At 36.9% G+C, this 16,003-nt stretch overlaps 1 long non-coding RNA gene across 2 annotated transcripts; it reads left to right on the top strand.

Moving 5' to 3' along the window:
* Nucleotides 1–1,212: 1,212 nt before the first annotated feature.
* On the top strand, nt 1,213–4,367 carry LOC131683223 (uncharacterized). Of its 2 annotated transcripts, XR_009304436.1 has the most exons (5): nt 1,213–2,680; nt 2,811–2,979; nt 3,136–3,477; nt 3,542–3,949; nt 4,010–4,367. It is a non-coding gene; the product is annotated as an uncharacterized LOC131683223 (long non-coding RNA). The 2 variants fall into 2 exon arrangements; XR_009304435.1 differs by having other exon boundaries at nt 3,542–4,010.
* The last annotated feature ends 11,636 nt before the right edge of the window (nt 4,368–16,003 follow it).

Genomic DNA, 16,003 nt, shown 5'->3' with positions numbered 1-16,003 from the left:
ATCGCGATAAGCAGTAGCCATTCGTGTATAAAATTCTATTGTCAAATCTAATGATACGGGAATTATAATTACTCTGCCCCCAAGCTGAGTGTTCGAATCCTAACGAAGAACGATTGAGTTCTTATTAGATTATGAATTCTTTCTCGGTGGCTCATTTACGTATTTCAAAAACTTCGTATTCTGAGGTTTTTTTTAATACTTATATTTTTATGGTTCCGCCGAAAGATATCGTCGAATTAGGGTTTGACTGCATTCGCATTTTCAGACTAGAGGAAAATGTGGGGAATAGCCGGCTTAGTCATAATACACTGAATACCCGCTTTCTATAACTACAGTAGAAAATGGGACAGTATTGAGTAGCTTAAATCAAACTAAGAGTTAGTATTTTTTGTGCATAATATAAATGTGCAAACAAATATTCGATGTTAGCAAACTAACCAAATTTTGTTGACAAGTGAAATTATCCGTCAAACTATATAAATGTAATTTTACACATTCTAGTGATTTGTTTGTCGGAATGTAGACAAATATACGGATGCGCAGCACAATAGATGCTTTGAATATCATTATAAGGAAAACATGATATGAAATACTATGAAAACTACCAATAATTATATTACTTAGGGTTTTGACGTCAAGTAACTCAGACAAAATCGAAGAATCGAAGACCACTTGAGCAAGATGTCACAACAGGTACTTGTGATAAAATGTGAGAAAATCGACTTTTCTAAAACTGTTTTCCGAATTACGTTCAACTGAAAAGATATTTTTGCTAACCACGCTCCTATGATTGTTAGATGTTTAAAAAAATCGTCTCATTCAATGTTCTAATTGAATTACAGCTATCTGCGTTATACCAGACAGTCAGTCGATATTCCGTTGAATATTTTGGAATAAGCAAATTTTCATTCACTTCCTCCGAGAAATCGAGCCGGCAGCAGTGACCTTGTAGCAAATGAAACTATTTTTAATCTTCAATGTTCTAGACCACCAAATCAGAGTAATTTATGTCTATTCAAATAGGTTATGCAATTTATACTTACTCCTCATCCCATAATTATAATAAAAAATGCTTACTCGAACACACATGCCATATCTCGTCGAACTGAGTCGAATCGTACATCGTACTGAGTAATCCACACTTCGGATAGATGGTCAAAATGGTAGCCGCATTGTCATGAATAGACCTTTCTCGTCAAAAAATTTTATATGCAGAACAGCTTCTGTTTTCATCGCTGGATCGATTCTGAATACTGTCACGTTAATTTGGTGTCGCTAACTATTGAAAAAATCAAAAATTCCTCGAACGGCCCATTTTACTATGTATTCCCCTGTCCTATTTTACCTTGATTCTCCATACTTTTACACCATTTGGATGAACTTCGAGTGGGGAATATGAAATAAAGTTACGGCGGGTAGCCTGTAACAAAGTTCCAGTAGCCTACCGCTCGCCGGCATCTATTTTAATCAGGCTATTCGCCGTTTCGTGTACTGGGTATGAACTCCAAGAGTTCATTCCAATTTGCTAAAAACATTATTTTGACGTTGATGAACCCCAAAACAGTGTTGCAGAATATACCGATTTATCGATATTTAAACCGATTTTTAATTTCAATGCCAATAAAGCTACTAAAAATACCGATTTCTTTTCTCTTACCAAAAAATAACGATTTTCATATAAGATCAATTAATATGGGCCCTTTTAGAAAATGTCTTCACCTTTCCACATCAAATCATCCGGAAATTGATTCAGCAGGTTACTATAAAAACTTCAAATGAAGTTCAACAACCGATTCTGAAATTGATTGAGCTCAGTAGGTTTCATTACATAACATTAGAATGATCTATAAATTAAAAACCAATAATTTGCAGTTGCAGGTAACTTTTGGTTAGCATACATCTTCACACCGATAAATACCTTATTTTTATTTAGAACTATACCGATATTAGATTTGTCCCAGTACCAGTAGAAAGTGGAAGTACTCCGGAGCAAACAAAGAGAAAATCGTTCCTATGTTCTCTTCTCTTTTTTCTTCTTCCGTTAGCAAACATGGAGTAAAAAGCAAGTATTTTTTGCTTCTGTTTGCTCCGGAGCAACTTCTGTGTACTAGAACAAACCTATTATACAAAACCATCTGACAACGCTGCTCTAAAGTGAAAAGTGCTCTTCAACCATCGATGACATCTTTTTTTCCTGTTTTCTCTACCTACCTAAACATCAGCTGTCTCCCGTTTCCCGAGAGTTCGCCGACCAGTTTTGCTTTCAAACTGAAAAAAACTACAGTTTAACTTCACCAGGCACAATCATCAGAATGAGATGCAGGAAAATATTAACCCAGAATGGTTTTACCGTCCAGTGTGAGAAACATTTTACAAATGATAAAAAAGGTATTTGTGCGGATCTGCGAATTCGGTTTTTGTGGAATAATTCGACCAAAGGCTATGATGTATACTATAGCATCGGTGGAGAGTAAGTCCAATCATACAGCTTCATCCCACCCCGGGAGCAGATGAGCGCTAGCGAATGTTCTCAGCCACCTGGAGGAGGAGGTTCAGCGCGGAAGAAATGTTACCAGACTTCGCCGATCTGGTGTCTGAACTTTTTTTTTTGATAATCTCAGAGATTGGGTGTGCAGATGGACGGTTGGAGTTCTGGGAGGGAACGACTGGTAACTTTAAGGTAAATTGTTTGGAGTCATTTGTTTTTTATTATTTTTCCTTGACTTGATACAAAGTTTATGTAACTGACAAGTTTTCGTTCTGCTGATAAATTACAAAATTACAAACTATTGACGGACGTTTCATTGCAGGGTATATATGAAGCCGAAAACACCCACAACAATGGGGTAACTAACACATAGCTCGCCGGTGACAAAGTGATAGTCGCACGGTTGAGTGGAGGAATCGATTTTCTGAAACTGGAAACGTACACGCAAGGTTGTCAGATCGATTGGGGATTTACGTCTGCATAAGGGCGAAGTAAGTTCTATGTTTCAAGCAATTTTTTAAGCTCACCTAGGGCGCAGAACGGACAGATTTTACTTGTTCTTTTAAAACACTGTTCATTCTAAGTTATTTTATTTTCAGTCTGTAATGAGTATGTAATCAAGTGCCTTAATTCTTATTCTTTTTTAGCCCACGCACGTACCGGTTCGGCAGGAAGCATTAGGTAATTTCAGCAATCCGTCCACAGAGTTGCCAGCTCAACATCACGCATCCGACAAGGAGCTTCGATGTGTCCTGGAGTTTCACCAGCAGCGTCACCGGTGACATGTTTGGAAGTGGCGAGCGGTACAGTCATGACTGGCAGCCAGGGCCACACTTTTAAAGTATTCCGGCTAGATAGTCACCTATTGCAGTCCACCCTAAACGGCTATTGCGGTCCTATCACATGTATTTTCATAGACCAGTGGCAGGCCGAGATGGGCGCATCTGGTTACCAGGATGGTGTGCTATGTGTGTGGGACTTGATACGGGGTATGTCAGCCAAATTTACGGTATGGCCTAAATCTACATAATTAAATTGATTGGTTATTTTTAGGTGCCTGTATGTGCAAAATTGAAGCGACAAAATTGACGACTCAATCGTCGCACTTGCCTGTTCCCCGAGTTACGCAATATCGCTTGGACTGGACGAACGAATACGGATCTGGGATAGATTTCAGGGTCGTATGGGACGACAATACTGGAGATGTAGCTCGGGAAGTCAGGCTTGACTGTTCCAATTCACAGCTAAATCCGAAGATTATGCTACCTGCCAGTGGTTCGGTAATTTGTGACTACGGAAATCGAATGAGAATCGTTCGTTTCCCACTTGTGGCGGCGGAAAAGTGGTTCGGTCCGGGGAATCGTAATCGGCCAGCTGTACAGCTGCAGCCTCCGAACGAAGCCATTGCTAGCACGAGTCTTTGATTTGGAAGGATAGTTGCTGAGGACCATTCTCACAATAGTATAAAAGTTCTAAGTTCTAACCTCAAAAACAGACAACAATAAAATGTATTTCTTTCAGAGTTGATAATATCCATTACATGATCAAATGCGCTGATGGGTATGAATATGCATGTGTACGGTTTGGTAACCAGTACAATTTACACCTTTCTATGCAGTGCACGGCCACCAATGATTCTTCCATAAATTTAGACATTGTGCCGAACAAGAGTAAATTCGCGTATATAAAATATATAGGAGGCCCTATTTTCACAGTCACGTCACTTAGTGACTAGAAGGAAATTTTCTTCTAGTCACTAGGTGACGTGACTGTGAGAATAGGGGCTTGGAGCATATCGCTGTCTGTGCACGGAACTGAACATGATTAAATTTTTGGCTCACGCGCATTTAAACGATCACTTAGCCTATGTGTCCGCATGTGACTGGTGGGGTAGCGTTGAGGGATTTTGTCGCCGCTCACGGTACATTTCTATTTCTTCTCACTAATGTGTAAGTACATTTGCTGCACCCGCTTCTAGTGAATACATTTGAGCAGATATCACAAATAGATCCGAAAAAGTTATTTCTTCGGGAGAAACGCTTCTCACATATCTCGAATTCCCGAAGTCCTGGTGAAATTATGGTTGATATAACAAATTCTGCCTGTTTCCCAGCATTCCGCTTGATATATTCCTGTCTATGATAGGCTACTAGTATATTCCGTCTGAAAATATCTAAATCGTTACTTGACATTAGTGACGATAGTCACCCGTATGAACGTTTGCAGATAGGCTAAAATGTTGTAGATAAAAGCTTTGTCGCATACGGTGCATTTGCATGGAGCAATTTAAAAAAAAAGTTCTTGAAAAATGCTTTACCCTCTACATCACATCCCTATCTTTGAATTGAACAGTCTGATTCCGTCAGCAGCGCCGCGTTGATGAATTAGTGGATTTTTTATAATTCCATGGATGAAATATACAGACTAGCAAAATTAGATTATAAGCTATACGGTTACGTTACAATGTCTTAGTTAATATCTTCCGCTACCCGACATTGTGAGGATTTGGTGTGATTATTTGTTGAAAGGAAGATTCCTTCACCGGATTAATAGTCAAACCAACAGATTTCTGTGGGATTATTATGAAATTAATAAAAAATTACATAAAATTTAAAACTTTTTCTTGGTTTCATCTTGTTTCATTAATTTGCGCCGTTGAAGCAGTTTGGTAAAACGTTCCTTATCAAACTCGTGCTTATCGCATAGCGCGAATTTCAAAATGTCGAATCTTTAACACTATAGCCAGAGCATGTAGTTCAGCATGATAAGTTTGTCGCCGTGTGACGTAAGCTAAACCTCGAGTCTTAAGTTATTTTTCAAAGATTTACAATCTGGTACCAAATTCGATTATGATACCGGTGGGAATACCGTGTTGGAATCGTAATTCGATACTAGGGCGCAACTACCAAACCGTGGAATCTCAATCAGAATGCGATCCAACACTTTCCGGAACGGATCCGTTGGATAATTTTTGCTGGATCTCAGGGTGTGCTTCCTCGATGTAATCGGCTCAACTGATTCGTAAAGTGTTACATTACCCTTACTGGGCACCTGCAATGATGGCACCTAACCCATTAGGTTTACGTCGAAATATGTATAACTCGAATTTTCCACTCGCGTAAATATAGATGGTGCGATGGAATGTTTTCTTGGGGGGCATTACCGCATCGAGGTAGTTTTACAGATTTAAATAATTTTTTCAAGACCTTATAACAGTAATGGGTCAATGCAAGATTGACAGTTTAGCGAGCTTGTTTACATGGTCTTAGAATATAAAAGCAATTCGAACCAAGCTTCGTTCTGGGTGGAATCAAAAATTTTCTAAGTCCATGTAAACAAACTCTCTGAACTGTCAGAAATGTGAGGTTATACATTTTCATGCAATGTTCTATAGCAAACTGTCAAAGATACACTCTCGAGTTCATTTGTGACGTCACCGTAAAGTAATGAACTTAGTATCGTGATTCACCACTTCATTTGCAGTGTTGCCGATAAAGCAAACTGAAATATGCAAAACAGTGCTGCCGAAACAAGTATTTCGAGTCTCACCATTCTTGATTTGGTGAAAATATTACTCAACATTCTTGCAATTTTCAATTTTCAAAAAATCATTAAAAAATCAGGGAATGTCACAAAAATCTCATTTTACCGTGAATGGTCTTAAAAATGTGATATCTTTGGATCAAAAATAAGAAAAACAGGGGTTAGGTCGGACAAGAAAGGTCTATTCGCATGCTTAGCCCATAAAAAATCTTTTCTTAAAGTGCAATTGCGAAAAGTGTCGGGAAAGAATATCTTTACACGCCGTAAACTGGAACATATTAGAATACGCACAAGAAAATTGAATTTAGAGTCAATCTCATGATTTCCTGAGTTGTTCAATAAACATCACCGCTTCCATTTTCGATCAATTTGAGTATTTTTTTATATTTCAGATTAGAAAACATTTTCGCTATAGTCGCAGGATCACGAATTAGTTGTGCGCCTCTTTTCAACATGTCAGCTAAGATATTAGTTTACAGTACTAAACATATTCCGAGAAAAGCTCATTTGAATATGTCCTCATTTGGTTATATCGCCACAAAAACCGATCAAGAAGAGCTTTGCATCCATACTAAGTACATTAGAGTTTCCGAAGATTTTCGCAGACAATGGCCTCCGGAAAATGCAGATACAGAAAAAATTACAATGATGTCCTCTTTTAGCCTTTATATGGACGACAAATAACTTCCTAATACAGAGCCTGTGCCTCAATATCTCAGGCGCAAATTGATATCTTGCGATAGTATGGAAAACCTGAACCTTTGAAACTTTTTGGAACTAGTATGAGAGATTATTTTGGTAATTAGAAATAACAGTTTTCCATTTCACTCATTACTCCGATCATCCACGTGCTGCTATAGCTATAGATTTATCCACGTGCTATAGGTAGCAGCAAGGAAGCCGAGGTTGTCACATACACATGCACGTTGAGCCAGGCGCGATAACAATGGTGTAACTGCGTAGTAGCGCGCGCTTCCGCAAATAAAGAAATTCTCGATCAATAGATGTATTTGCAAGCGTTGAATGTATTTTATTCAACGCATAACAATATAAAAATCGTATTCTGCATTTTTTGGTAATCTACATGATTACACACAGTTATAATCCATAAATGAACTTGTAATATACTACGAAGGAATAGGACGTAATCCTTATTGATACAACACTGGTTTTGGTGGGGTGGAAACCAGAGAATGCAGAGAAATGGGAGAGGCAATTTTGTTTTCGGGAGAGGAATCATAAAGGATTCGAAATTTTCGCGATTTTCTCTACTAAAACTACCGATAACTTTGGAAGTAATTGGAAATTTGAAATAGATTTTTCACCAATGCCTTCGGTAATTATCCTAGTTTATTGGATACCATTTATTTTTTTTATTTTTGGTCTATTTCCAAAGATATTGCGAGATTAAGGCAAAAAGGTACCGATTTGCTGCCCTATGGGCGCGGAAATGCAGACTCCCATGTTAAGGTGAAATTTGATAGCCGGCTTTTATGCCTAATTGTCGAGGGTTTTTCATTAATTCGTCATAACACTGGTGTCCACTGATAATATAAATTCGTAAATATAATGAAATCGATCATACAATACACGAATTCATTCGTCGTTTTCTGCAACGAAGTATTTTCGTGCATTCTAAATAGTAGGTTTCGTTTATTTCATGAACAAGAACGACCGCTTGGTGAACGAAATCTTTCGTAAATTTTACACGTTTAATGTATACTACACGAATGTTATCGTTGATACGACATTATTTTTCGTGGATGAAACGAAATGATTTGTTTATTTTAATAAACGTGTGTGTATATTACGAACGATTTCGTTGGTCGCACGAATTAATTTCGTTTATCTTAGAAAAGTGTTCGTATTTATTATCCTCTTATTGTTTTCAGTCGATCTTTTGGGATCGATGTTTGACAACATAGATTTTTTTTATTTAAAAAAAATCTATGTGGCCAAATCGATTTTATTGTGGTACGAAGAAATGGCCGCTTGATGAACGAAAGTTTTCGTAAATTTTACTTATTTAGTTTACATTGCACGAATGTAATCGTTGATAACGACATTATTTTTCGTGAACGAAACGAAATGTTTCGTGTATTTTAATAAATGTTTATGTATATGATGAACGATTTCGTTGGTCGCACGATTTCGTTTCGTTCATCTTAGGAAAGTTTTCGTATTCATTAGCATATTATTTTTTCAATCGATATTTTGGGATCGATGTTTGACAACAACGATTTTTTCAATTAACTAAAAGGATCGATCTGGCAAAATCGATTTTAGCTCAGCCTGCTTCCTTCTATTGAGGACTAAAAAGATTGTGGTGTGAAGTAATGGCCACTTGATGAACGAAAGTTTTCGTAAATTTTATATATTTAGTGTACATTACATGAATGTTATTGTTGAAAACGGCATTATTTTTCGGGAATTAAACGAAATGTTTCGTTTATTTTAATAAACAGTTGTGTAAATTACAAACGATTTCGTTGGTCGCACGAATTCATTTCGTACATCTTAGAAAAGTTTTCGTATTATTAGCCTCTTATTGTTTTCAGTCAATCATTTGGGATCGATGTTTGACAACATCGATTTTTTTTATTTAAAAAATCGATGTGGCCAAATCGATTTTACTGTGGTACGAAGAAATGGTCGCTTGATGAACGAAAATTTTCGTGAATTTTACTTATTTAGGTTACATTGCACGAATGTAATCGTTGATAACGACATTATTTTTCGTGAACGAAACGAAATGTTTCGTGTATTTTAATAAACGTTTATGTATATTACAAACGATTTCGTTCGTCGCATTCGATGTTCCAGGATCAATGTTTGACAGCACCGATTTTTTATTAATTAAAAAGATCGATCTGGCAAACTCGATTCTATTTCAACCTGCTCATCATTATTGAGTACTAGAAAGATTGTGGTGTGAAGAAATGGAAGCTTGATGAACAAAGTTTTAGTAACTTTTACTTATCAAGTGTACGTGGCACGAATGCTATCGTTGATAACGACATTAGTTTTCGTTAATGAAATGAAATCATTCGTTTATTTCAATAGATGTTTGTGTATATTACGAACGACTTCGTTGGTCGCACGAATTCATTTCGTTCATCTTCGAAAAGTGTTCGTATTTATTATCTTCTTATTTTTTCATTCGATCTTTTGGGATCGATGTTTGACAACACCGATTTTTTTAGTTAAAAGAACAGATCTTGCAAAATCGATTTTATTGTGATATGAAGAAATGGTCGCTTGATGAACGAAAGTTTTCGTGAATTTTACTTATTTAGTGTACATTGCACGAATGCTGTCGTTGAAAACGACATTAATTTTCGTGAATGAAACGAAATGTTTTGTTTATTTTAATAAACGTCTATGTATATTACGAACAATCTCGTTGGTCGCACGAATTCATTTCGTTCATCTAAGAGAAGTTTTCGTATTTAATGGCATATTCTTTTACATTGCTCTGGCAGAGAAAAACTAAAAATTATTCATGCAAAACCATCGAGCGATGGTTCAACTGAATCCGTACTGCTCCGGATTCTGGATCAACTAGAAGCGGAAGAGGTTTAGAAAATTTTCCTGAAACCGGCGGACACGGATACGGCTACTAAATAGCCAGATCGAGACAGTCGTGAACATCCACAATTATCTGACGTATAGCAACAATGACTCCATATTCTACCTCTAATGAAGCTCTGTTGACGTTGGCGGTTCGACGAATGGTGCTCGTAAATATTATAAAGATATTCGTATGTAGCAGCGAACAATTCGTTTGCCGAACGAAGCTGTTTCGTATTAAGCCAACGAAAGTCGTTTCGTGGTTTTCACGAAAAACTCGTAATAAAAAAAAATTAAAGGGTTGTGTACAGGACATGACCACGGTGACATTAAAAATGTAGCTTTTTTCAAGAGCGTGCAAATGAATTATATCTATCACACATATCGACTCACGTTCTTGTTCACTCGCCTGTTTTCATATGTTACAATTTGCTATATACCCTCCCCATTAAAACATAATTTATTGAAGGTCATTTAACGGTAATCTATTATTACAATTAATCAAGTTTCTCACTAGGTGATTGGCATTATTTGGCTGAGCCATCTAGTAAAAATAGGCTGGTCTGTCCAGAAAATATATTCAAAAGAAAAGTTCCATATTGAGAACTGTGATGAGGAAGCCCACGCCCGCCAACGGAAATATACAGATTCTCCATGAAATTTGGAATTTCATTTTCCATTTAAATTTTCAATGATGTACTAATGAACTTAAGTAAACAATCTTAAGGTTAAGTATTTCTTGATCGATTAGTGGTTGAACAAATGAAATTATTCGATAAATTACATTGTTATACAACGTTCGCACTACGAGTTAAAACGGGTTTTTATGCGATCTTGGTGACATTTTTCTTGCTGCTAATTATTATAACGTGTTATAACTCTGTAGTGTAAACATTGTATTATTAAACCAATTCTGCAGCATTTTATGTTGTATAGGTGTTTTATGTGATAATAGGACTGACATAATTATATCTTCAGTACAGCGGTTTGTTTCATAATTTAAAACAGATTTATTTCAAAATGTAAATTAGTATACCCAACCGTTCTATTTATTGTATACTTTAAAACGCAATTAGAACTGTGTTTTATATACATAGGGTAGGACAGATATTCTGACTGGATAAACTGGGAAAACAATTTTAAGTCCAGTAACGCTTAAGACATGGCTTGAATTTGAATCGAAAAAGAACACCCGCTTAAACTGCTGCTGGGACGGTAAGTTTTGTTTTAAAATTTTCCGTTGTGTGCAGTACGAAACAAAAGTGTTTGAAATTAGAAAACAAAAAGTTCTGCTGGGAATGTGATTGTTTCCGATGCAATTACACTCAGATTTTTCACGCAGGGGATACAGGCCGTGTAAATGAAAACCGCGTAAATTTAAAAAAACGCGTTAATGAAAACCGCGTAAATTTCAAAATCCGCGTAAAAAAACCTGAGTGTACTCTCCTATATAAAATACTACGCTGCTGAACAGTGCAATAACTACAGAAGCTCGTTGTCAGATGCCTTACTGATAAAAAACATATAACCGAAATATGAAACATGAAAACCAATAGGCTCTTTACCCTACGCAGCTACAAAGCGCCGTAAACATGGATTAACAAGTTACAACGCACACCCATGCATAAAAATAAATATATTTTTTTCAAACGCAACACTCTTAAGCAGCACACACCGCATTGAATTAAATCCAAACCACCCCGCCCACCCACTTTGCAAATCATTCTGTGACACCGTGCTGGTCCTGAAAAATCCGCACACGGCCACCGCTGCCGAAAATGCATAGCGTCTAGGTCTACCGCTTATTGTAGTGCCCAGACGCTGCAGCCATGATCTTACCCGTTCGACATAAGAACAAAAACTGATTCAAACGGGTACGCGTCACCTCTATTTATAAACTAACCGTATATGGTTTAGTCACTTAGGTGTGAGTGTGTGCAAATGCCAACGTTACCGAAAATCGATAGCGCTTATTGCATCGCCCGGAGACGATGTTGCTCGTATGGGATATTAGCAACAACTGATTTAAACGGACATGCGTTGCTTCTATTTATGACTTTTAAGCTGCCCTCTCTTGACGGCTGTGTCTGAGAAATCAGCCTCACGAATGGTAATTTTCCCGTTTTTCGTGAACTTTTTAATTTTACCAATTTCCAAAAGTCTACTTTTATTGGGGAGATATTAAATTATTATCAATATTTAAGTTAGGTGTTTCTGAATCGGTTGGTGTATGAATGATTAAAATCCATCTAGTAATATCGGAGTAATAAGCGTGCAAACCTTACATAGTTTCGTTACATGGGAGATAGTTTAGATTTTAGAATGACACCTAGCCCCAGATAGTGGAGTAAGACATTTTTAATGTCAAAATAAATGTGTTTCAATAGAACTACGAACGATTCATTATATGTACGAAAAATTCGTATATTTTATGAAAATTATCGGTGCGAAACTAATGCATAGCGATTTACGAATATATTCTATCAGTGTACTCCAATGAAAGCCAAATGAAGTGACATCAATTATGTAATGTATTTATTTGTGAATTTACTTGAAAGCTTGATTTAGTGGCTACTTCTACAGGATCGCAAAGCAGGCGTTTAAATACAAGGGATATGCGAGTAGTATAAGCGATTTCGCACTGTATTGGGTATTGAATCATTTCAATTCGCATATATGTCTGTCGAAAAAGGAGTACTTTCAAAATGCTAACAACGATGAAGACATATTCGCAATGTTTGCAAAATATAATTTACGTATAAATTTCCTAGATAATTATTCCTTTTTTCATCATCCTTCCTCTAATTACGACTATTGTGACCATCCGGTCAAATCAAAACAATCCTTATGCGCTCGATGTATCTTGCTGTTTCATTCATTTGTTGGTGTTTTCAAGATTAATGGTACAGTACGTACTAGAGATGGGCAAACCGATTTAGTTTGGTGAGTGAACCGTTTCCGATTCATTCACTAAAATCGACTCTCATGTTTTATGTTTCTCAAATAATATTAGAGAGAATGTTGACGTTGAAGGCACGTATACACGCTTTAGCATAATTTCGAAAAGAGTAGATTAAATTAATTTTCTTTCCTTCTATTAAACAGTTGGATCATATGTGAGTGTAAGAGGAGGTTCTGCTATTATTTGACAATCTCCAATATAACTGCAACGTTTGGATTTGACGAGATTTCCCATTTAGACGCGATTTTGACGTAGGACTTACGTCTTTCTTTACTATACTGGGTATCATTTCAAAATTTTCAAAACGGATGCGTTACGTATACTTTGAACCTTAATAACTTTTCTCCTACTAAAGGAATTACTAATTTTGTTTCATAAATCGAAAGGAATACGTTCAACGCTTGCTATTGATACCTTGTTTGCTATGTAAAACTTGTTTAAAAAGTGCAAAAACTACTTTTAGTGCGAATCAACATTAATGCTAGAACCTATAAATATGGGTGTCACAGTTTTTCTTAAAGCCAGACGTGTCTAAGCCACAGAGCCGAACACACGTTACGTGTGCTGCTCAACGAGAAGCTGCATTTGGACCACCAACCAAATCATAGCTACTGCCTTATCGCTGCCAACCAAGAACTGTCGTCGCCCTGCGTGAAATTCATCGCTCTCAGAAGTGGACAGAGTTACTAATTCGCAAGCTGCTCTTCCAGTGCCTAGTCCGTGAGATTGCACAGCATTTCAAAACCGATCTACTCTTCCGGAGCTCAGCCGTAATGGCTCTCTAAGAAGCCAGCGAGGCCTGCCTGGTTAGTTTGTTGGAAGATACCAATCTGTTCGCTATCCATACCAAGCGAATAATCATCATGCCGAGCGGGAAACGGCGAAATAATATTCACAACAAACGGTCCTTATTAGGACCACAAAATCGTTCTCAGAAGAATTACAATTACAATTTCCATTTCGTGCTTTGGAAAATAACTTCCCTCTTATCGGGTTAGTTATTTTCTATAATAATTTCCGAAAAATGTACGACAGAACCAATAAAGTGACCAATTGGACGGAAGCAAGAAAATACCTACAAAAATTTGAGTCAGAAAAGTGACATTGACGAAAAAATGCTTCGATCGTTTCTAAGTGTTTGGCAGCTGAAGTTGCCGATTTGTTTTCCAACGTCAATTATTTGCGCTGTGCTGTACATAACAAACAAATTTTTGCGCGATTTGTTGGGAAATAATCAAAACAATTGTGTAGTAGATTCCGTTGATTTTACCGTAAATTTTGATAGAAATGATTTTGTAAAAACATTAATTAGCCGCGCTTTGATTGGTGGGTTTTGCAAATCCTTCAAGAACATTAGTGAATGTGGCAACCCTGCTACTAAGCGAAAGTCACACCAAAAAGAATGATGAAAATATTTCCATTTGTCTCACTAAAGGATGGACTTCCATCTGCACTAAGAAGTTTATAAAAGAGATCGCATTGCGATATACAATGCTCATTCGATGTGAGCTGCGAAAGGGGAATGTTCGTGTATGTACGCAGCAGAAGCGAATTCGGGCAAGGTTCGAATCGTTAGAAAGGATTCTCGTCTGGTATCACCAAAAATAGTTATCTGCAAACCGTTCTTTTTAGGATGAAAACATAATGGAGAAAGAATTGAATTAGAAAGTTCCATTTAATAACTTGCATTGAGTTTGCGCCTGTCAATTCTGCTGTACTTTATCAGTGACACATATAAACCAATGTTTATCGAATTAATCTACAAACTACTAAGCGAAAGCCACACCAAAAAGAATGATGAAAATATTTCCATTTGTCGCACAAAAGGATGGACTTCCATCTGCACTAAGAAGTTTATAAAAGAGATCGCATTGCGATATACAATGCTCATTCGATGTGAGCTGCGAAAGGGGAATGTTCGTGTATGTACGCAGCAGAAGCGAATTCGAATTAGTTATCTGCAAACCGTTCTTTTTAGGATGAAAACATAATGGAGAAAGAATTGAATTAGAAAGTTCCATTTAATAACTTGCATTGAGTTTGCGCCTGTCAATTCTGCTGTACTTTATCAGTGACACATATAAACCAATGTTTATCGAATTAATCTACAAACCCGAAGGTTTTTGCAACAAATCTTTCAAGAACATTATGAATGTGGTGTGGCAACCCTGCTACTAAGCGAAAGCCACACCAAAAAGAATGATGAAAATATTTCCATTTGTCTCACAAAAGGATGGACTTCCATCTGCACTAAGAAGTTTATAAAAGAGATCGCATTGCGATATACAATGCTCATTCGATGTGAGCTGCGAAAGAGGAATGTTCGTCTATGTACCCAGGAGAAGCGAATTCGGGCAAGGTTCGAATCGTTAGAAAGGATTCTCGTCTGGTATCACCAAAAATAGTTATCTGCAAACCGTTCTTATTAGGATGAAAACATAGTGGAGAAAGAATTGAATTAGAAAGTTCCATTTAATAACTTGCATTGAGTTTGCGCCTGTCAATTCTGCTGTACTTTATCAGTGACACATATAAACCAATGTTTATCGAATTAATCTACAAACCCGAAGGTTTTTGCAACAAATCTTTCAAGAACATTAGTGAATGTGGCAACCCTGCTACTAAGCGAAAGCCACACCAAAAAGAATGATGAAAATATTTCCATTTGTCTCACAAAAGGATGGACTTCCATCTGCACTAAGAAGTTTATAAAAGAGATCGCATTGCGATATACAATGCTCATTCGATTGAGCTGCGAAAGAGGAATGTTCGTGTATGTACCCAGCAGAAGCGAATTCGGGCAAGGTTCGAATCGTTAGAAAGGATTCTCGTCTGGTATCACCAAAAATAGTTATCTGCAAACCGTTCTTATTAGGATGAAAACATAGTGGAGAAAGAATTGAATTAGAAAGTTCCATTTAATAACTTGGATTGAGTTTGCGCCTGTCAATTCTGCTTTGCAAGTCCTAGAAAATCAGTGAATGTGGCAATCTCATTCGACATGAAATTTCGAGTAAACATTCATTCAAAAAGTGCATTGGTTCAAATTATCCATGAATGTTATATGATCTGACCAAGTTTAGTCCTACGTCAACACCGCGGTTATGTCCCGGACATTACCCACTCCTAGTTTTTTTTTTAAATCTTTTCAAATGCTCCATATAGCAGTAGGTGTTCCAATTTGGAAAGCATGAGAGGGTTTTGCTTCACATTGGGTTGATTGAAACACACATTTTACCATTATGTTTGATATAACAGCTGTCTTGTTGATGTTTTATTTCGTGAAAACAAACTGTTCAATGTTTGTCATTCATTTCGTTTCATTCGCTCTAAAGATACATAATCTTCGCAAACTGTCGAATCGACTCATTCAGTTCTTGTTAGGTCTCATTGGGCTTATAATAATTAGTCACTTTTACAGTTAATCGCAGTTTTTTTTT

This window comes from Topomyia yanbarensis, chromosome 2 (assembly GCF_030247195.1).
Source record: "Topomyia yanbarensis strain Yona2022 chromosome 2, ASM3024719v1, whole genome shotgun sequence".
Lineage (NCBI taxonomy): Eukaryota > Metazoa > Arthropoda > Insecta > Diptera > Culicidae > Topomyia > Topomyia yanbarensis.
Note: the sequence above shows the minus strand (reverse complement) of the source record. Positions and strands in the feature narration are given on the sequence as shown.